This window comes from Cydia splendana, chromosome 17 (genome assembly GCF_910591565.1).
Source record: "Cydia splendana chromosome 17, ilCydSple1.2, whole genome shotgun sequence".
NCBI classification, from domain to species: domain Eukaryota; kingdom Metazoa; phylum Arthropoda; class Insecta; order Lepidoptera; family Tortricidae; genus Cydia; species Cydia splendana.
In genome coordinates this window covers 1,667,955-1,691,192 of record NC_085976.1, presented here as the reverse complement: position 1 = coordinate 1,691,192, position 23,238 = coordinate 1,667,955, and the positions used below count along the sequence as shown (strand labels likewise).

General features: G+C 36.0%; 1 protein-coding gene across 2 annotated transcripts in view; it reads left to right on the top strand.

The window, feature by feature from the left end:
• Positions 1-258: 258 nt before the first annotated feature.
• LOC134798622 (uncharacterized) overlaps positions 259-23,238 on the top strand; it is a 153,578-nt gene continuing 130,598 nt past the window's right edge. Inside the window, exon 1 of one of the 2 annotated variants that reach the window (XM_063770987.1) lies at positions 259-553. The gene's annotated coding sequence lies outside the window, so the exon portion shown is untranslated. The remainder of the gene's footprint in view (positions 554-23,238) is intronic. The other variant, XR_010145233.1, reaches the window with a different exon arrangement.

Genomic DNA, 23,238 nt, shown 5'->3' with positions numbered 1-23,238 from the left:
CTAGTAAATATCCTCACACTCAACTATGATACAACTCAATTCATAAAACTTTCAAAAAACACTGCCAGCAAAAGCCGTAAACTAAAAATGTAAGCTCTGATATTCCAATCCTAGAAGAATGTTTCGTTAAACTTTTTCGAGCTATTTACAAGATTAACTTTCTACAGTTCAACCGCAAACTACAGATATATTTAATAACAGTAAAGACACCCAACGATCCTTACAGCGATCTCCTAAATAAAGATGTGGGTTTTCTACGGAGTTGCACTACTGTATTTTTACGTAACTGTGCCTGCGCGCTCCATCACCGCGTAGACCTCAGTCTTGCTACGCCAACCGCCTCGGCTGCTACGACGCGTAGCGGTCACGGATGGCCGATTGCTACGAATGCTACGAAACTACAACTTTAGCTCGACTCAGCTAAAAAGTGTGTGTTATTTAGTTAAAAATAGATTTTTAGTGCACTAATTTTAGTGTTTGTGTTTGGTGAGTGTGAACATGGACCGGTGTCCAAATTGCAAAAGCAACGAACGATGATCTTTATATTTTGCAGGTTAGTTGTTTTTTTTTTAATTAAGAGCAAATAGCCCGTAATGTCTCTTGACTGAGTAGATGGATGTAGCGTTAGTGCAAAAGGGTTTTGCAGGTCTGTTATTTGAAATTTAATTAACTCTTAAAGATTGTGTTTGAAGAGACTTTGGTATTAAATTTAGCAACGTTTTGTTCGTTTAGTTTTGTAGTTTTTCATTAATGTTTACCTAATATTGCATAATGGGAAATAATGCAGTGAATTTTAATCAATTGCTTAGTTCTCAATAAGTAACTTTATAATTAATAAATTTTGAAGGTTTGCTACAAGTATATACACCTCTTCAATTTCTGAACAATTTCGAATTTTTAAATAATTTAAGCATTTCCTTTTATTATTCAAAATTAATTACGACAACTAACTACGATAACATTATAAATGATAGGACCTAAACGTAATATACTGCCGTATTCGAACTTCAAGATATTCACAAGAGACGACACGTACTAGATCCATTCTAGATACGTTGTAGTTTAGGTATCAACTAGTTCTCTTTTGCAGCGCAATTCGCGCAACCAATGTCACTTTTACGTTAGATAGAGTAAGATATCTATTAGATGTGAATTGGATCTCTAAGTCATATCCTGTGGAAATCGTTCAAGGGTATCTCCAGAATCGCGCAAATGTCAAATTTGACAGGTTAGATCTTAAACATATCGTTATCGTATCTTGGTGATGTCTAAAAGATATCTAATAGATGGCTATTTCAAAATCCGAATCGGGCCCATAGACGATATTTACTATTCATTAGAACCTAATGAGGCTAAGTTGATATTGAATGATTATTTTCATTAATTTCCAATTATACATAACACAAAATTATTGCTACCTAAAAATAAAATATAATGTATAAAATGTAAAAACATTTTAAGATAAGACTCAAGAAAATAAATTCTCATCTTATTCCTCAGATTGCCATTTTTTTAAATAAAATTAACGACTAACGAGCAGACTAGTCTCAGAGGAAGCAGCTATCTAATATAGCAATATAGTTAATTGAAATAAGCAAAACCAGGGAGCCTAGCCAAGATGACAATCTTCTTCTTCCTCGCGTTTGTTCCGGCTTTTTGCCACGGCTCATGGGAGCCTGGGTCCGCTTGACAACTAATCCCAGGAATTGGAGTAGGCACTAGTTTTTACGAAAGCGACTGCCATCTGACCTTCCAACCCAGAGGGTAAACTAGGCCTTGTTGGGATTAGTCCGATTTCCTTCACCGAAAAGCAACTGGTAAATATCATAGGATATTTCGTAGGTGTACATAAGTTCCGAAAAACTCATTGGTACAAGCCGGGGTTTGAACCCGCGACCTCCGGATTGAAACGCATGCTCTTACCGCTAGGCTACCAGCGCTCTTCCACCAGAGCCAAAATGACAATCGTTGATAGAAAACGCCAATCAAAACTATGATGATGATGATGATGATATCCTGTTATCCCTCATCAGGGACATAGGGCTCTCAGAAGGGATTTCCATTCTTCGCGGTCCAGCGCGGCCTCTTCCAGCTCCGCCCAGCCGAGGCCAACTGATGCCGCCTCTTTTTCCACAAAACTATAATCAAAACTATAATGTATGGAAATAGTCACGTAACTTTTCGTTAAAATTATTTTTGTTAATTAAAAGACTACCTTATAAATAAACCTTATTATTCTATTAAAGAATATTTTGCAAATGCTTTAGATTAAAATGTATGATTTGTAATAAGAATACTTAGTTGACATCGATACTGTACTTACGTGTAATTCTGACTCTGACACAATTATATTATTATACTCTTTGCTCTGACATTTTATTAATCTGTAATTACTCGTACTATTGTTGTGATTGTTTCATTATACTTTTTGTTGAATTTATTGTGCACCATATAATTGTATTTGTATGCATTTAAGTATGTTTTATTGCAAATAAAGTGATTGATTGATTGATTGTAGCATCTGTCATCTCGATACATTTTTTCTTTTCGATTGACATTTTTTCGATGTACGATTATCAATTGGCTAGACCCCCAGGAGTCACTTAATTATGTCAACTATTGAGTATCTATTCTCTTCTTCTTCCTATTCTTTTCCCATTATTTGGGGTTGGCTCTCCTACTTATATTTTGCCAGGATTCACGCTCCTGGGTCGTCTCAGGTGTGATTTGGACTTCTTCCTACCTGAGTACTTATTGTCTTGCTGTGAATAATTTACTATTTGTAACGTCAATTTTACAGCATTCAGATCTCAAATAAGGCATCTGTAATTAATACATAACATTTAACGAGGTTACTAATTATCATATCTTCCTTCGTAGTTGTTCCTTGGAGTATGAGGATCGTGACTACATGCAATTGCTCAAGTCTTTATACAGCTAGGGTTTTTGACAAATGGATCGCCTGGTAGAATACATTTAGCAACCCTCTTATTGATTGTGGCTATTAATAGGTATATTGCTCTTTACATAATACAATTCAAGATTCAAGATATCCTTTATTCAAGTGGGCCTAGCAGCAAACACTTTCGAATAGTAACTTCCTTACAAATCTTAAATTTGAATTCGTATTATATTGGGTTCCTTGTACATAATTGTTAATAAAATTTCAGAGACTGTAGCTCAGGTCAATTTTATTATATTAGAGCAATAAAATGTATGTCGTAATTTATTCTTAAATGCTGAATCGCTATACAGATGTCAAATTTAAGAATTTTACAATAAGATACATAAATAACACGTCACACATAAATAACATTTTTCACACAGAAATTTTAAGTCGATAAATGTATCTATCCAGTGATAGAACTGTAAGCAAATGCTTGTTTTTTAACATAATTTGCAAAAAGTTCCTTAGAGACGTATTTATTATTGTTAATCTACACTATTTAAAAATCATAACCCATCCTTGTGTCGCATTCGGGTAAAAAGTACCAAGCTTTTCAATTAACTCTGTAAAGGCAAATTAATTTCGTAACTTCAGGCAGTTCTTTAACGTTCCATTACGTGGAACGACGTCTTTATTACCTACTAAGTTTGGACGTCATACTAAACCTATGAAGGTTTTTACGGCCGATAGGGTTGAAATACAGGCTTAATTGAAATAATCTAGACAGTGGAGTGTATAATAATGTTCTTTCCGCTGCTAATTGCAGTTTTGGCTATTTATTTTTATTAGTTTCGCTGGCGTGTTCAAGTGTATATCTTTACCACAAGCGTAATAAGCATTTATCGTAGTCGATGGACTTTTGCAATTTCATCAGTGTAACATGAATGTTGCCGACTCCTTTGAAAAATAATGTTTTTGCTGGGAGCTCATTTCAAAGCTCGCGAAGATCACGGGAGGAGATATATTATCTAAAACCGCAGTTACCGACTATTGATGTATCAGTACGGCTACCACCAGTTTTGACATTGACATAACGCTCACGTTTACGTAACTTACTTTCTATGCATCTCGCTCGTACTCGCATATGCGAGCAATAGTGGAAGCGAGATGTACAGAAAGTAAATTACGTAGACGTGAGCGTTATGTCAATGTTAAAACTGATGGTAGAGGCTCAGGGTGTGACGATGAACGCGCGTATTGCGGGCAAGCGGTTTGGTGGTAAAATACAGCGTTAAGTATAATTTTATCTATGATAAAAAAAAAAAAAAAAAAAAAAATGATAATTTTTTTTATCTATTATATATCACTATTCGCTAACAGATACACTGCCAAACATACTTCAGTATGGAAAAAATATAAAATAATATTTTTTGAAACAAATAAAAAATGTTAAAAAATTTCACAACTTGAAAACAAAAGGGTGATTTAAATTCTGTGGGTTTGGTTAGTTAACTAAAATGAAGTTTAACTCGTTTCAATTAATTTTGTAATCTGCCGTAAATGTGTTTTTCTGTAAGGATCAAATGTCTACAAAACTAACTACAAAGAACTAGTGAAAACGTGCTTGGAGAAAGTATTACGAACCTAAGTTTTAAACGATTTAAACTGAAATTTTACGAACAGTTTGCAAAGTTTCAAATGCAATTGAACTTGTTTTGACTAAAAAAGTAGTTAAACATGTTTAAAAAGTTTTAAGTAAGGAAACCACGTTTGCACTAAAAACGGAGTCAGATTATTTTCTATCAAGTTTAGTAGTTACTGTAATTAGGTTATTTTAGGTAAATTTATATCATAATAATTATCTCACACGACGTATGGTTCCAAGCACGGAAGAAAGAATGAGCGCGCCACGCTCTGACGGGAAACGGCATGTGCCTGGATTAGTATGGAAACCTATGTCGCCAAAACGCTGTCACAAAAATTGGCCATATTTTTCTTATTTCGAAAAGGATTATGAGCCCTCGCCCATCTCAATAATTTGAACTTTACAGCAAAGAAAATTATGTCGAAAATGCACTATGATTTTTATTTTTGTAAATTGACATTTATGCTCTATTGCTTTTACATTTGCATGGCTTTTCCAAGAGTGAATGCGATAGGATAAAATATTCGACTATGAGGTTGACACATGCGATAGGGATGTGCATGATTCGGTGTGATATCGATAAACGCTTATTAAAGATTAGTGTACACGTAAACTACTCAGGCTTTTTATACATATGTATTACTATATTTTCTGGCGACGATTAGGTCGATTAGGTACCTACTTACTTTTTAATAAAAAAATGCTCGTATTGAAAGTAATCAAGCCACCAACCACGCATATAACTGTAAGCGAGTATATAATAAAAACTGTTACTCCTTAGTACACCCCGCGTGATGTTCGCGTCCTCAGTTACGTGCTACATGTCGCGCAACCATCATCTTCCTTCTTCCTGGCGTTGTTCCGGCTATTTGCCACGGCCCGTGAGCCGGCCCGCGTCAGGCACGGAGCCTGGGGTCTGCTTGGAAACTTATCACAAGAATTGGCTTATGCACACTTTTGTACAAAAGAGACTGTCATCTGACCGTCCAACTCCGAGAGGAGACTTTACAGCCGTATTCGAACAATGAGATACGTCAAATACTAAATATTGAAACGATATGGGTCAAACAAGTGTCAAAAGTCTAGTCAAAGGTCGAATGTGAAGACCGCTTTAAGATTTGTCCAAGAGTGTGGAGCGAGCTTTAGACTGGCCAGCAAATACCCGGCAGTAAAATTATGTGACAGCTTAAAACTGACACCTTACCTACTCGTATTTAATATACAAAATTGACAAATATGTATCCATGGATGAAATACTATAAGAAAAACTTTAAATCAAATAATCCATTAAATAGCAATAAATAAGTAAGAACATATTTTGTACATAATATAAAATGTGCATAAGCGACGACTTTTTCGATATGATCATCCAGAGGCAAAACAAAAATAAATTATTAAGAACATGTATGAACATAAACAAATCGAACTGTGTATTTATACGAACATCTACATCGATAACATTTTTGATATGGTCCTCGCACTGTGGCTGAATAGCGCACCCGTACATGACTTTGACGCTAAGTAGATATCAATCTTATCTCATTTACATAAATTTGATTTTTGCACTAAACAATCCAAAAATCCTTGCGGAAACCGAAAATGTAAAAAATATTGAAATATTACTTGAAATAATACTTACCGATGATATGAAATGCCTCCATATACATTTATTGTTCGGCTAGCGTTTTTACACTCCAAAATGGAGCAGCGCGGCATATTTGTAATTATTTCTAATTTTTCCTGGAATCGTTTTCACATCTGACATCTCAAAAGCGCCATACTGAATTGACACACGACTGACAATAGTCTGTGGTGAAACTGAGTACAATAAGGCTTAATCATGCCACACGCTATAGATGTACGTTTCACTTCTATTACTTCTTTGTTTTGTGGTTCCAAGATATTATGTAAGACGCTTCATTTTATTTAGCACTATTTGTAGTTACATTTTTTTTTTGTCAGATGTAAAAATGACTGTACCAATTTCTCTTAGGCCTTCATACTCACTAAAAACGATGTACAGGATACACATAACATTGTCTAAGTCGTCTGTAACAGACGCAAAGGCCTATGATGATAAAGCATTGTCATAATATATTATATCAAGGTTATTTATTTTAAATAAATTTCAAAGATAAAATAATTTTATCACTAATTTTATCTTAATTCAGTCACCGTTCGAATGCAAATTACATCAGCATCACTGCTGCAGTAAAGTAAGACATTGCTGCCGTAAATGTCAAAAATCCGGACAACAACATTACATCAATGTTGACTTTTGCGGCAGTAATGTCACGCGGAAATACTGCTGCTGTAATAGTGGCGTACTGCCGTATTCGAACTTCAAGATATTCACAAGAGACGACACGTACTAGATACGTTATAGTTTAGATATCAACTAGTTCTCTTTTGCAGCGCAATTCGGGCAACCAATGTCACTTTTACGTTAGATAGAGTAAGATATCTATTAGATGTGAATTGGATCTCTAAGTAATATCCTGTGGAAATCGTTCAAGAGTATCTCTAGAATCGCGCAAATGTCAAGTTTGACAGGTTAGATCTAAACATATCGTTATCGTATCTTGGTGATGTCTAAAAGATGTCTAATAGATGTCTATTTCAAAATCCGAATCGGGCCGGTAGTCTGAATCTGAACGAAACCTTTACTTATCTCTGCATAGGTACTAAACTTGCATACAGCTTACTAAACTAATTATAACATACAACCTACTTTAGTTTACTTTTACTTAAAACCTCGAATAAATGTCAACTGATACCAAACTGATACGAAGCTTACAATTTTAAAAACGTGTAATTATTTGATCACATGTGTAACATGTTTCGGTTCACACGTGTAACAGGTTATCAATCGAACGCGTTGCCCGATGGGTACAATTAAACAATTAGGCACTTTCAATTGCTTAATTGTTTGGAAATCAATTAACATCGAAGGCTTGTTCATTTTTAGCCTTTAACATTTTTTTCTTTTTGGTACTGTTCCGATTTTTTGTAGGTAAAAAAAAAAAAAAAATTTAAAATTTAAACTGTTTATTATAAATAAATTTTTACAATATTTTTTATGTACTTAACCTAATCTACACTATAATAGATTATTAGCTAAGTGAGAGGTTTTCTTTTAGTTACATCATTGACGTTATTATTACTATATTTTAATCTAATTTATATAACATAATGTGTATGTATTTTATATTTACTTTTATAAAAGTCAAAGTGGTATAAAAGTCAGAATTAAACTGAAAACGCAGTCTCTATTTATTAATCATAATCATATCATAAATCTTTATTTGCAATAGATATAGTATTTTACAGATCTTAGGCTAGTATATACAGGTCCATATATCTAGACTTAAATAAGTCATGCAAATCTTACTTTTTTACTCGCTAAAATAACCTAGATGTTAAGTACTTACATTATTAAAATATTCAGTGGTACTATAAAAACATTTGTTAACCAGCCAAGTAAATAATTTGTACCTTAATATTTTGAGGGGCAGTTCTCTTAAATGCTCTGGTAAATGATTAAATATTTTAATGCACATGGCGTAACAATTTCTACCCCTCATTGCAGTGTGCATTTTTGGGAGCACGAGTCTATCCGGATATCGTGTGTTGATGTGTGTTACCTAATATTACACTCCTATGAATACATACTTAGATGAGATCGAAACACACGACAAATGCCAGAGTTAAGGCACTGACATATTCGCTAACGTCTGCGTATCTTACTTTCTATTTCTATACATTTCGCTGTCTCTAATAAACGGACATCGTAAATATTATAGCATTTTCGGTGCAGCGGAGTGGTGTTAACGGAATCGGTATAAACAATGTCAACCCTAATGATTAATTAGCGTTAATTACGTTAATATTAACCTTAATAAAATGCTATAAAATTTACGATGTCTGCTAATAATAGTAATAAAACAGTACGAGCGAGATGCAAAGAAAGTTAAGCTTCGCATACGGTATCTGTGTCGAACTTGTGGTCTATAGAATACGCTACATAAAGTAGCAACTGTCATTTGACCTTGAATATCAGTCTCATTTGGATTAGTCCTTTTTCTTACTGTTGTATTTGAAGTTTAGAACCCTTAATTACACCTCAGCTTTATTTTGAAATAAGTAATTTATCTTCAGACAGAGATCCAATAAATTAATCGAGAGTATTAGCCTCTAATCTAAACGTACTACCGTATTCGAACTTCAAGATATTCACAAGAGACGACACGTACACCTACTAGATCCATTCTACATACGTTATAGTTTAGATATCAACTAGTTCTCTTTTGCAGCGCAATTCGGGCGACCAATGTCATTTTTACGTTAGATAGAGTAAGATATCTATTAGATGTGAATTGGATCTCTAAGTCATATCCTGTGGAAATCGTTCAACAGTATCTCCAGAATCGCGCAAATGTCAAATTTGACAGGTTAGATCTTTAACATATCGTTATCGTATCTTGGTGATGTCTAAAAGATGTCTAATAGATGTCTATTTCAAAATCCGCATCAGGCCCAATGTCGCGTGATCATTGTTCTAGGTGGCCCTGTACCATCGCCCACAATGTTAACTGTACATCGGTGGGCCTTATGCCTTCTGTAATAAGGTCCACCGATGTGACTAATGTACAGTTAGGGCGATTGTGCACTACAATGAATTTTACTGTCCGGCAGTCTGAGTTTTCATGGTCCGATATGGCATGAAAAAAACGGATGATTGGCTTGTGCACTTGTCCGTCTTTTTACTCGCAGGTGCGGCGCAGTGGCATGAAAAAAAACGGATGATTGGCTTGTGCACTTGTCCGTCTTTTTACTCGCAGGTGCGGCATAGCTGTCATCTCGGACCGGAAAAAAACGGTCCGGAATGGGGAAAAGTAAAATGTCGGACGGTAAAATTACGTGTAGTGCACAAGCTACTATATACATTTAATGGCGTGCCATGTCGGACCGTAATAACTCGGACTGCCGGACAGTAAAATTCATTGTAGTGCACAATCGCCCTTAGGAGTGTTGCTGTTTGTACCAAATCTGTCCTAATCAAAACACGAAACCGAATATGCCCTTAAACGGATCCCAACTATTTTTGTTACTAATAGCAAAGACATATGTAACTTCGTATAAGATGAATAAAGTCTAAGGAAAAAACGTGCCTCGGAAATCAAGAAAAAGTCATTCTCGGATAGATGGCGCACACACCATTGGCCTATGGTCGGCTAGATGGCGTGACGACACCGTTTCATATTTAACAATTTTAACACATAGATATCAGTGAATGAACATGGGTCAAAATGATATAAAAATAATAAAATCATTTATCCATATATATACATTTTTATGATAATTTTATACGTTTTCATTTTGAGTTTTAGTCGTGTGTCAATAGATGGCAGTAAATTTACTGTGACTACATAATTTACTATGACCGGACCCCTCTATACTATCTATTCTCCTTGCTAATAGTCAGGAAATATAATACACTACCCAAAATGAGGCAAATACATGCCGACGCCCGCGATCAAGGGTATCAGTAGGTATCACTGGATTCAATATGGCGACGGTGTTAATAATAGAACATTGTTCGCTCCGAGCTCTGCAAAACTATTTCTATTTACGTGTACTACCTGTTAATAACCCGTGTAACATAAGGGAACAGGAACAGGTGATAGTGACAATCGGTGATCATTTATTATAAACGTGTTACGGAATGACAAATCAATTTGTAGTTTTTTGATCATCTATATAATCTGTTGATATAGTAGTGAAAAAAAAATAGTTATGAATTTTGTAGCATTAGTTTATAAGACTGTTAGCTTAACAGTACTGACGCGAAGCACATTTTACTTTTATTTTGACGCTTGGAGCCTTTAAACCTTCAAATCTTATTAAGTATAATAGTATTGTTACACTTACCCAAGTACATACTGGCTGTTTTATTTATGAAAATTGCTATGTAGTTTTCATGTCAATAATTGTAATGATGTCACTTCTGTAGACGTTGTAATGACTCGTGAAACAGCCCTTGAGCCCTGTATAGACAATAAAAAAAATTTTGGAATTTTCAATACTTTTCATGTTAAGTAGTCATAAAAATATTCTCCTACAACGTCGTCAATCTGAATCCATTTGCGTGTAACGTACATGTTCGTACGAGTAATATCAATGGGATAACGATGTGTGCTCTCAGCGTTGCTATTACCGTGCTTAATGATCGGCACCGGCGGGTAGTAATGGTTCCTATAGTGATGATGCTAGGGATGTAATGTCACAATGACTTGACAGCTAGTGATACTGATATACAGGGTGGAAAGATAAGTCGGGCCCTGGAGGGAAACTACCTTAAATCCTTAAGCTGGCTCATTTTACTTAAAGACATTCCTTTATTTTTACAAAGAAACATAACTGCATTCAAAGTATTTTTCTTTTTTTCTTCAATTTGGCTTGTCTAAAAAAATCTTGAGTTCTAAATATTAGATTTTATGGATATTTTGTACGACAGACGAGTATAAGACCTAATGTTTCTTGGAGAAATGTTATCATTAACATTAACTGGATCGACTAGTAGAATAAAATTGCGAGTTTTTATTTTTTGGAATTTTTTGTCAGTTCGAGTCCCGGGCGAGGCAAGCGAGTTTTAGAAAATCTATGAACGCAGTTTTGTTTCTTTAAAAAAATAAAGGAATGTCTCCTTTAAGTAAAATGCGCCAGCTTAAGGATTTAAGGTAGTTTCTCTCCAGGGCCCGACTTATCTTTCCACCCTGTATAACGTTGCAGCCAGTAATGCCTTTTACTTAATTATATAGGTACCGCTTGAATTCAGACTGCACCACCATTACTGCTGTAGTACAGGCAGCGCGACATTATTAATGTGAATATACGAGTAAATGTATAATAAAATCACCTTATTGAAGTTTCGTGCAGTAATGCAGTCGGCAGCAGTACTTCCGACTGCATTGCTGCTGAAAATATTAATATCGATATTGCTGCTCAGATTTGTGACATTTTCGGCAGCGATGAAGTTAGCAGCAAAGTCGCGCTGCAATGCTGCTGCAGTAATCCTCTCTATGGTACAAAAATGCCGATTTTAGTGTAGTCTGTAAGCCGAATTCTCCTCCGACGTCGTCAAACTGAATCCATTTGCGTGTAACGTACAGTCACCTGCAATAATATGTTAAACAACGCAGGCTGCATAAATATCTGACACGATCTTATTTAACACTTTAAACTCTCGCGTTTTGTACACATATTTAATTACACAAACGGGTCTACCGCGATATAATTTCATTTGTTTTTACCTTTAATTCCGACGTTTCAGCTGAGTTGCACCAGCTGTGGTCACGGAAAGACTGACGTCCCAACAAATGTCAACGGAGATATTAATAAAACACCACTAAACTACCCGAAATTAGTTTATAAAAATGTTCGGGGTAGACAAAGAAATTGCAGCTACCCGTTAAAGTTTAATGTTTATTGTCCACGGCACGACACGCAACACTCACAGTATCCGTACACTGGTCCGAAGATATATCCGCTGGTTTCAACAGTCAGTCTTTCCGTGACCACAGCTGGTGCAACTCAGCTGAAACGTCGGAATTAAAGGTAAAAACAAATGAAATTATATCGCGGTAGACCCGTTTGTGTAATTAAATACGATCTTATTTGTAGAGGCATATGAACGTGTCACATATTTTTGCGGCCTTCGAAGAGTAACATATTATTGAAGGTGACTGTACATGTTCGTACGAGTAATGTCGATGGGATAACGACTGTGCTCTCAGCGTTGCTGTTACCGTGCTTAATGATCAGCGCCGGCGGGTAGTAATGGTTGTGATCATGCTAGAGATGTTATTGCACTATGACTTTCAGCTGATCGTCGGGTGAAAATACAAATGTGCCATACGCTACTTAGATTGGTTTACAGGAGAGCGAAAAACCAAAAAAAAAATTTTCGAAAACTTTTATACTATATTCAACTTATCAATATTTTGAATATAGTGTTAATCGTGAAATAAAAGCATTTTTCTTAATTGCCATTTTCGTGTTTGATGAGTACTTAAATGTTAAACGTAGGTACTATGTATGACATGGATATGACACAAAGTTTTGGATATGTCACAATTTTTAGGGTTCCGTACCCAAAGGGTAAAACGGACCTTATTACTAAGACTCCGCTGTCCGTCCGTCCGTCCGTCCGTCTGTCTGTCACCAGGCTGTATCTCACGAACCGTGATAGCTAGACAGTTGAAATTTTCACAGATGATGTATTTCTGTTGCCGTTATAACGAAAAATACTAAAAACAGAATAAAATAAAGATTTAAGTGGCGCTCCCATACAACAAACGTGATTTTTGACCGAAGTTAAGCAACGTCGGGCGGGGTCAGTACTTGGATGGGTGACAGTTTTTTTTTGCCGTTTTTTGCATTATGGTACCGAACCCTTCGTGCGCGAGTCCGTCTCGCACTTGCCCGGTTTTTGTGATAATTTTCTGTTAACAGTGTAAAATTTACCAGGAATAAAACCCCTGATCTCCTGCTTAACAGGGTCACTACCGACTAGGCTAGGAGGCCTATTTAAGTTAGATACCTAAACTTAACTGTACGGCTACCACCAGTTTTGACATTGACATAACGCTCACGTTTACGTAACTTACTTTCTATGCATCTCGCTCGTACTCGCATATGCGAGCAATAGTGGAAGCGAGATGTACAGAAAGTAAATTACGTAGACGTGAGCGTTATGTCAATGTTAAAACTGATGGTAGAGGCTCTGGAGACTTATTAACGAACATTATCCCATCGTGTCAATGTGTCAGCATTTTATACCTACTGTAGGGTAGGTAATAAAACAATCCAGAAAGGAAACACGCTTTAAAATTAATATAAAACTATCGGCGCGGCGTGATTACAGTATGTATGTATAAAACTATCCGCTGCGCCATTCAGGCCTATTCGGATTTCGAGATAATCACAAGATCTTGAGACGATTTAGAGATCAACTAGATCTACATTAGATATCGACTAGATGTGACTTGGATATCTAAGTCATAACTTGTCGAAATCGTTCAAGAGGACCTCCAGAATCGGGGAAACGTCATATTTGACATATCTATCTCACAAATATCTTTAAATTATCCGTATCGTAACTTGTTGAAGTCTAGTAGAAATCTAATTCATTTTCCGAATCGAGCCGATTATGTCTATTTCAGTTTTTATGATAGACAAACTATTACCAATATTGAATATACTTATCTAGTAAAAATGGCTCATCTACCAAAATATTGTCACAAAATAAGCCTAAGCTTATAAGATTGATGGATCTTGCATAAGTACATTTGAACACCAAAATACACTCACGATTTTATTTTATTTTCAAGCAAAGTTTATTGAACTAAAAGCAAGCGTAAAAATATTAAAGGATACTTTGTACACTTTCATGCGGTATTTCTTAATAATAAAAGGTTGCTTTATATTGTATTTCTTGAATACCCTGATAACACAACTGGCACAACTTTCATTTTATTAAAATCAAAGATTTTAAACATTTAAAGAATGAACTTGAATATTTTACTTTGATTTACTTATTGAATTATAAGGGCAAGTTCCTATAAGAAGTTACTTTTTAGTTAGTGCAATGGAGTTATTGTAAGTAAACTAGGCCTTATTGGGATTATTCCGGTTTCCACCGAAATGCGACTGGTAAATATCAAAATATATACCATACACAAGTTCTGAAAAATTCATTGGTACGCGCACCGGGGCTTGAAACCGCCATCTTCGGATTGAAAGTCGCACGCTACCAACGCTTTTAAACATAATTATTTCAAAAAGTACAAACTACTCGTCATTAAGCTAAGTGGTAACACATGTAATGTTTTTTGGGTCATTAAACTTCCACAATACAATCACTTTCCTTGCTTATTGCTGTCTAAAGAGGAAAAAACTGTTCGGAGAAACTGGAAACCGCATTGTCACGGTCTAAGATTTTTTCATCAAAAGAAAAGGCATCCGTGGCAACATTTATAGCATCGATCGTAGCTATAAAAAGGTCGTTTGCCAACCAACCAGCCGGCTCGGCAGGGATCGTTAAAGCCAGGTACACTTATTAGAACAATTGCAAAATGCCTCCTTTAACGCGATCCCAACAATTTGGTGACTGAGGCTCGAGTACTTTTAAATCAAATTACGCAGGCCGTTGTTGTTTTTATTGGCCTTTTAATTTATTTTGGCACATTCAAATTGAATTTACTTTCTTGGTTGAGCTAATATTAAGTTTGAGCCGAGTTTAATTTAGTTGATAATTTTTTTTTTCATAATTTTTCAATATATTTTGGGGGAAGAAGAGTTTATTCTGTAGGTAAGAACATGATAAGCTAAATTTCACCTCATGTTCTAAAAATATTTCATTGAGTTAAAAAATACCTACGTATGGTCTTTACGCAACTCCGCGGTTAAATCCATACGTCATTTCTTTTTTGGTCCCGAATTGGGATTTTGTATTTATTTCACACAGAATGAGGAGCTCTTCAAACCAGCCAAATTTTGTCCAAATGTAAAATCGACGTCAAAATAAATGTAAACTTAACATTATGCGGTTAGGCGCCAAAGAAGGAATAATAAAATGTGTCTAAGAACTCCAAGAGATTAAATAGCGTTTCAATATGAAAAATCTGTCATTTCTTTTTTATTTTCTCATGCTTGCAATTTAGAGTTACTTGAGATATTTTTCGTTATAGATTGAACATCAAGACTTTATTTGTTAATAGTGATTTCTGAACCTTATAGGTACGTGTGATATAAAATATTACCATGGTGATTTTTTTTGTGAGAGTGCATTAGGTAGGTACTATAAGTAAATTGGTTTAAATTCTTTCGCTTTCTGAAGGACCAAAAAATGGGCGTTGTGCCATAATTTGTTTTTCCGTTTTGCCGTCTTGCCATAGTTGACGTTACATTTTAGGATACATACGTACATAAAAATAAAGGTTAAAATACACCGTCTGTTGACCTCGAAACTCGGATCCGATTCTGTAGATTTCCCCTGTGCCTTTAGGTGCGAACGACATCGTTGCCAATATGTAATAACACCGGTTTATGAATATATTGATGTACTAACACAATATCTGTCACACTGTGATGAGATGTTGATTTGGTAGTTGCAGGTAGCTTGCATGCATGAGCGGGTTATATCGCGTATTTTACATTCATTATACGCGATAATAATCGTTTTAATTCATGAATAACTATCGCGGTAACCGAAGATAATACTAAAAACAGTTTATGTTAGTCGTAAATTGCGATTTTTGAACGCATCTAAGAGGGTTTATGATGTGTGCAGATAAACATTATTGCTTGTTTTATTTAAAATATTATTTTTGTTACAAAAATGAATACAGATGTGTTTTCTATCGTATTTTCTCGGAAACGTTCGTTTTTGTCATGCTACTTCAGTCACATCAGCACTTTTTGTACCGAGACTGACTGAAACAGCAAGACACGTTCGTACGTATGTTTCTGTTAAAATACGATGGAAAATAATTATGCACTAGGTACATCTGTACTTCAGAAAATGCCCTGAGACGAGGACATGTGCATCGGGGCCAGTAGATTCCTATTGTTTGTCAATGACTTAACACAAGAGCTTGGATGCAAGCGTCATTCAATGCTGAATGGGGTTAGATAGATAAATAGATGTAGGTTAGCGCAGGATTAACTGATGGAGTGTATGTTTGCGTGAATCCATGACAGACTACAATGACACTTACACTTAAGGATAAATTGGAGTGTACGAAAGGGAAGCTATCAAGTATAATAAAAGTTTCATGAAAGCAAAAGAGACCAACTACAAATGAAAACAAACTAGACCATTTTGAGGCTACAGAAGTGTAAAACAGACGCTTGCAGGGACTTTACATGTCCAAATCTTATTAGTACTCGTTCTCTGCCAGTCGGGACCTTTTACATCTCCAAATTTAATGTATTATTAACCATAGAGACTATACATCTCTGTTATATTTTTTTAAGATTATTACAATGTAATTTTGGCTGTTGCATTAATAAATGTTGCTACGTAGAGTCTGGCTACTGAAATATTACACAAATGTTTGGCGGGAAATTCAAAAAATCTTGGGCTGGTCACACTTTGTGTAGTAGGAATTATAGTTTTGATACTAGAAAATAATTTTGATTTTCTGTGCACACGTAAGGTACCTAAGGATATAAGTTAAATATACGTTGACGTGCACTCAAAGTCAGCTCACATAATTTCTACCACTATGTAAAGTACAGTCAACGATAAACACATATGTTAACACTTTCTCACCATATAACATTGTAACAAGGCGAAAAATGAGATGTAGTGTAAATAAGACCTAGCTCGATAATACCGTAATATTAATCCATCACCAAATAAAAAACATAAGTACTATGCCAAATATGCTAAATGCTAAGTATCAAAATATTTATAGAGCACTAACCTCCTAATTTGTTTACATTTGTTTAGAAGTTGTAAATATTGCAGTTTTTCGTTATACAACGCTACACGTCGACTTCGCACATTGTCGTAATTATTTACGAGCTTAAATAATAGTTTGCGAACCTCACTAAGTATAGACATTATTAATATTATTTAAAATAAACCCCTTATAAACCGCAAACAATTTGAATGAATGACATAAATTGACAACTGACTTTTAGCTTTTTTTAAAAAACATAGACAATAAAATTGGTGATACAACAAAGAAATATCTGTCAACAATTTTTGGCTAGTCAGACTCTATTTTTCATGTCACTATAGGTAATTATGATGTCACTGTAAATGTTGTATTGATTTGTAATGGAGCCCTTGAAGCCGACTTGCAGAATAAGTTTTTTAATTTTAAATTTCTGAGACATCTTAGGTAGACATCAGGAACCTTTTCTATAAAAAATTCTTGGCATCCAATAAGGGCAACCCAATAAAATCAGGACAACTCAAAATCATATTTTTCGATATCCATATTCGTAATTTATTCGTCGTTTTCAGAGAATATGTGAGGTTTAACTTTATGTTTATGCGAGATCTACATCTAAACAAGTCACATTAGCCTTTCTCATTATCTAGCAAACACACCGATTAAACCCAGACAGCTCCCCCCATCGCTATCCATGCATTTGACAACAGGTTGACAACCGCATTACTGCATATTGTCCCCGCTATTCCATTTACTTCCAAACTCACAGGCCAATTCGAACGAACACTGACATCCGAATGATATTTGAATGATGTCATGTAGTTAACGTGTATTTCGCTCGTATTTGTTCGTATGTGCGACGATGTTTTCGTCATTTCTTTTTGTAGAACCAACTAGTCTCGTAAGCTTTTGGTTGGAGCCCTAGCAATACTTAGTCTAGATTCCGTGTGATTTTTTTTCATGGCATTTATCCTTGAATAAAATGTGTAAAATTTTGATATAAAAACTACAATTTTGCGTTAGCGTCTAATCGTCAACCCTATTACAAAGGCATAAGGTTCAAGATAGTGTGACCAATTTTAAATTACATTGTGACATCAAAATGATAATATTATCATTTGTGATTAGATACATGTCTAAATGATGTCAGTCGCGCCTGCGATTCGCTCGTACTGTCCGTACCTATATATACTTGCGCGAGCGAGACGCACGCACGGGCGACTGACATCATTTGGGTATCATTTTGATTTAAGTTTGAATTGGCCTCAGGGTTGCTGTTATTACAATGTACATTACATAAAAAATTAACATTACCGCGATGACAATGTGCATCGTCAGAAATGCATTACCTGTTGCGTGCGTCAGAGGTGAAAAGGGCGTATGTGCTTTTGTTCGGGTGCAGCCGACTAGTCGCATTGCTGCAGGAAACATCACATAGGTTATTTATTATCGAAACTTTATATTGACTTTTGCAGTACTAACGTAGTCGACAGCATTAACTGCAGAATTATTGCAGCGCGACATTACTGCCGATTCCATTACTACCGCAAATGTCAAAATCGATGTTGCTGCTTGGATTTTAGACATTTGTGGCAGCAATGCAGTCGGCAGTTATGTCGCGCTGCATTATTGCTGCAGTAATGCCGGTGACGGTGACATATGCAACTGAAACGTGGCCGCTTACTGTGTGCCTCATAAGAAGGCTCAAAGTCACCCAAAGGGCAATGGAGAGGGCTATGCTTGGAGTCTCTCTGCGTGATCGCATCAGAAATGAGGCCATCCGCAGCAGAACCAAAGTAACCGATATAGCCCTCCGAATCGCTAAACTTAAGTGGCAGTGGGCGGGGCACATTGCCCGTAGAACTGATGGCCGTTGGGGCGGAAAGGTTCTCGAGTGGCGACCTCGTACCGGAAGGCGCAACGTGGACTGACGACCTGGTAAAGGTCGCGGGAGTCCGCTGGATGCGGGTGGCGCAAGACCGGTCATTGTGGCACTCTTTGGGGGAGGCCTATGTCCAGCAGTGGACGTCCTCTGGCTGATATGATGATGATGAATGCCGGTGTAAACTGAAACCGAACGTAACTTCATAATGTTTAGGTTTTTATCTGCAATATTGAACTTCTATTAAAAGTTTTTAATTATATTTTTTATCTGGTGAAGCACTGGTTTGAATAACCACAAGGGTGGCCATCAATATAGCGATAGAGGAAAATATAAATAACTTCTAATCGATCACTCAATAAGTCTTCATTCAAGTTTCCTGGCAGCGTATTTCCATAAATAAATTATTCAATACCGAAGCGTTTAAAATTAGAAAATCAATGCCTTTCCACTTTTTAGTGAAAACGTAGTATTTCTCCAAAGTTGTGCGGGCTCGTCAAATATTAAGCGTCATGAATAATATAAGGAGCGGCGCAAGTAATCGACGACAGCCAAGCAAAAACGGGCCTCACGTGGGTTACCAGCCTTATCTAAAAGGACGTATGCGTCTATAAAATACTGGTATAGATACGACTTTTTAGCTAACCACTAAAATTATGTGCCGGATTTTTTGGCAGGGGGTACTAAATGTTGACTGTTTGCTCGAAATATAAACAGAGGTATGCAAGTAAATGAACCTTTTGCTATGTTAAGAGCCAACAGGAGTGGTCATTCCTCCATACAAACGTAGTCCTCGTTTTCCTCCGTGGTTTTTGAAGCTAGAGCAATGATTTTTTCAACACAGATTAATATTGTCAATATCTGTGTCGGACCGTTTTGCTTTTTTTGATATTTTTGTTTTTTTAAGGCGCTAGAGCCCTTCAAAAACGGCCAAAATGGCCTAATAGACTATGCCGCAATGAGAGGCGTGGTATTCAAAACTGATATCAATTAGCCAAAAAAGCAAAACGGTCCGACACAGATAATTTCATAATCATTTAGATTTCCAAATTTGGTTACGATTGGTTAAGTTTTGGGGGAGGAAAAAGAGGACTACGAAACCTCGATTTTTGTCATTTTTACGCAGGATTTTTCGCCTCAGCTGCAGTTGTCCCTATCGCATTAATTTTAGGGGCGGAGTCAAGTTTCTAAATACGTACACAGCCAGAAAAGTGATGGGCAATAGTCGACATTTATTGTCGATAATCTAGTGATGTAAGAAGTTATCGATAAACCGTCTTGTGTGAAAATATCTAGATCCTAAGATACAAGGGGTTTTGGGTTGAGAGTAGGGAACACATTTTTGTAGTTATGATATACAATCTATTATGAACTTTTTGATTCTAATATTTCAAATTAGAAATCAAAATCAAAAATATTTTATTGCATGGTTAAAATGGGTTAACAAAATTTTTAGGTACCTACAGGCACGCTTCGTAATTGTCGAGCAATTGAGGGTCCTAGCTGAATTGGTTGTTCCATACTTACTCGTGCTCTATGGAATGTCCAATTAAGCTAGAACCCTAAATGGCTCAACAATCACGGAGCGTGACAGTACTAATGATTCATGTTCTGTATAGCCTGCCCTACAATGGCGTTAATATTTGGTTGTCATGTCTATACTTCGTTTTTAAGCATTATTGAAAAAAAAAAATAGTAAATACTAATATTAACCACTAAGTACATAACTATTACAAAAAAAGCTAAATAATTATACGATTGCATGCTTAAAAAAGACACGTCACCTTCACTCTAATGCTAAACAAACGAAGAATAAGAACTAACAGCGATAAGACCGCCTGTTGCTACCTTTATCTACATTGTAAATCGGTTTTAGGGTTCCGTACCCAAAGGGTAAAACACGGGACCCTATTACTAAGATTCCGCTGTCCGTCCGTCCGTCTGTCACCAGGCTGTATCTCACGAACCGTGATAGCTAGACAGTTGAAATTTTCACAGATGATTTATTTCTGTTGCCGCTATAACAACAAATACTAAAAACAGGATAAAATAAAAATTTTAGTGGGGCCTCCCATACAACAAACGTGATTTTTGACCGAAGTTAAGCAACGTCGGGCGGGGTCAGTACTTGGATGGGTGACCGTTTTTATAAATAATGGTACGGAACCCTTCGTGTGCGAGTCCGACTTGCACTTCGCCGGTTTTTTTTAAATTTGTTTTTATGTTTGTGGTGTAATAAAGAATATTTTAGAGTCAGACCAAGAAAAGTCTACAGCAATTTTGATAGCACACGCAGTGCAAGTGTTATTTATATGTCATAATTTCATAGAAGCGACGTTTGAAATAATACTTGCACTGCGTGTTCTATCAAAATCGCTATAGATTTTTCTTGGCCTAACTCTACTTTAAATTACAAAGTAAGGCCTAAATTATAAAATAAGGCCCATCAATGTTTTTTTTTTGTGTTTATTAAACTTGATATTTTGTCTATAGTATTAGCGGACATGGCCTCAAAATTTAAACCCGCTTAAGAATCGGGCCTTATTTCGTGCATTATATACAATACTACCCATTTTTGTGTAGTCATTATTTATACTATAGAAGCATTGTTTGAGTAGCCAATTATTTAAACAGTATTTTTTTAAAGGGCAACGGTGGCAATATTTTAAGGTCTGGATAATAAGATACAGATCTTAATAAGGATATCAATGTAAGTGAATGTTACCATGACTACCAAACAAACAAATGTGATAGAATTTGCCAGCTGGCATTGTAACATTCAGACAGGTTACCTATGTACCTAATCTGAAATATGAATAAATTAGTAATATTTTAAACAGGAAAGTAAACCGAATTTTGGCCTTTTGCTGGACACAATCACAATAGTAATTTGTTTTACAAGAGGGCAAAGTTTATCGCCACCGGTTGATGCATTTGCAGCACCAATGGTAGAAAATGCAAGCTCATCATCAACTGCATAATCGACGTTTGATATGACTATTGAATCCGAGCTTTTTGATCATGAATCATGTTAAAACAAAATTTTAGAAGGTCGCAGAATAGTGGATTTAAAATATTTATTTTCTGTGATCTCAAATATCAGGCACGATCATACAAATTGTACATTTGCTGATCTTGCCTTTGTCATTGAAAGACGTAAGGGTTTACACAGAGAATATATATTTAAGTGTAATATGTGCAAAAAAAAGGAAACGATACACTCTGAAGACCCAAAAAGAAAATGTTAGTAAATACTGCTCCTCCCCATGGTTACTTGGTTCCTTATTCAACCTACCTGAAATTAAACGAGTAGGTTAGTAAATTATATCATTTTACATTATAAAGTTAAATGTTTAGGTATCTCAATCACTTACTCACTGGTGGACATGGACGCAAAATTTTTGCCCATCTACTTCTTCTTCTTCTTCTTCTTCTTTATTAGGGGCTATATAAGGCTCCAAAGCCTATGTATCACTGCGACCATTCCTGATCTATTGTGATCGCCACCTATTACAACTCTCGATCCAACCCTGCAACTTCGAATAGCTGCAGGATCCTTTTGGTCTCGAGAGACTTTACCTCCTCCGGGCGTAATATGTGTCCGCCCAGGATTAGGTCACGAGTACGCATTAGGCAAGGGCACTCTGTGAGGATGTGCAAGGGCGTCTCCTCCGCCTCCATGCAGAGTCTGCACCGCCCTATGTCACGTTTCCCCATGGTGCGCATGTGCTTATTTAGGCCGCAATGCCCGGTAAGCACCCTTACCAAGTTGCGCAGTTGGTTCCTAGACAGCGCTAAGGCGTTCGAGGACGCCTTTTTGCTGAAGGCCTTGATAAGCGCTTTGGAATGGTTCAAACCTGTTGTTTCTCTGCCCATCTACTTGTACTATCTTATAAAAAATGAAATTTTGAAAGTTAGCACGCTTAAAGTTCGTTTTTTTTGCATTAAGGTAACAGATTTTGACATGTCTTATTAAAAATTACCATTGAAAAATAAGTCATAGCAAATATGTTAGAATTATAAATCATATTAATCATAAATTAATGAGCAAGAGCACCCTAAACCGGCGAGCGTGTATGAGGAATGTTATGAATGTGAAGGAAGCGAAAGTGGTATGTCAGGATCGTAGCAAGTGGAAATCCGTGGTCTCTGCCTACCCCTCCGGGAAATAGGCGTGATTGTATGTATGTATGTATGTATGTATTAATCATATACTTTTTTATATTCTTTTGCTTTCATAAGTAATATAAACTAATTTTTGAAAGCATTTTTTAATAATTATTAATAAAAAGACACGTCATGATTGTTTACCTTCTTTCTAATGCTAAAAAATAACGAACTATAATAACCGGGCCTT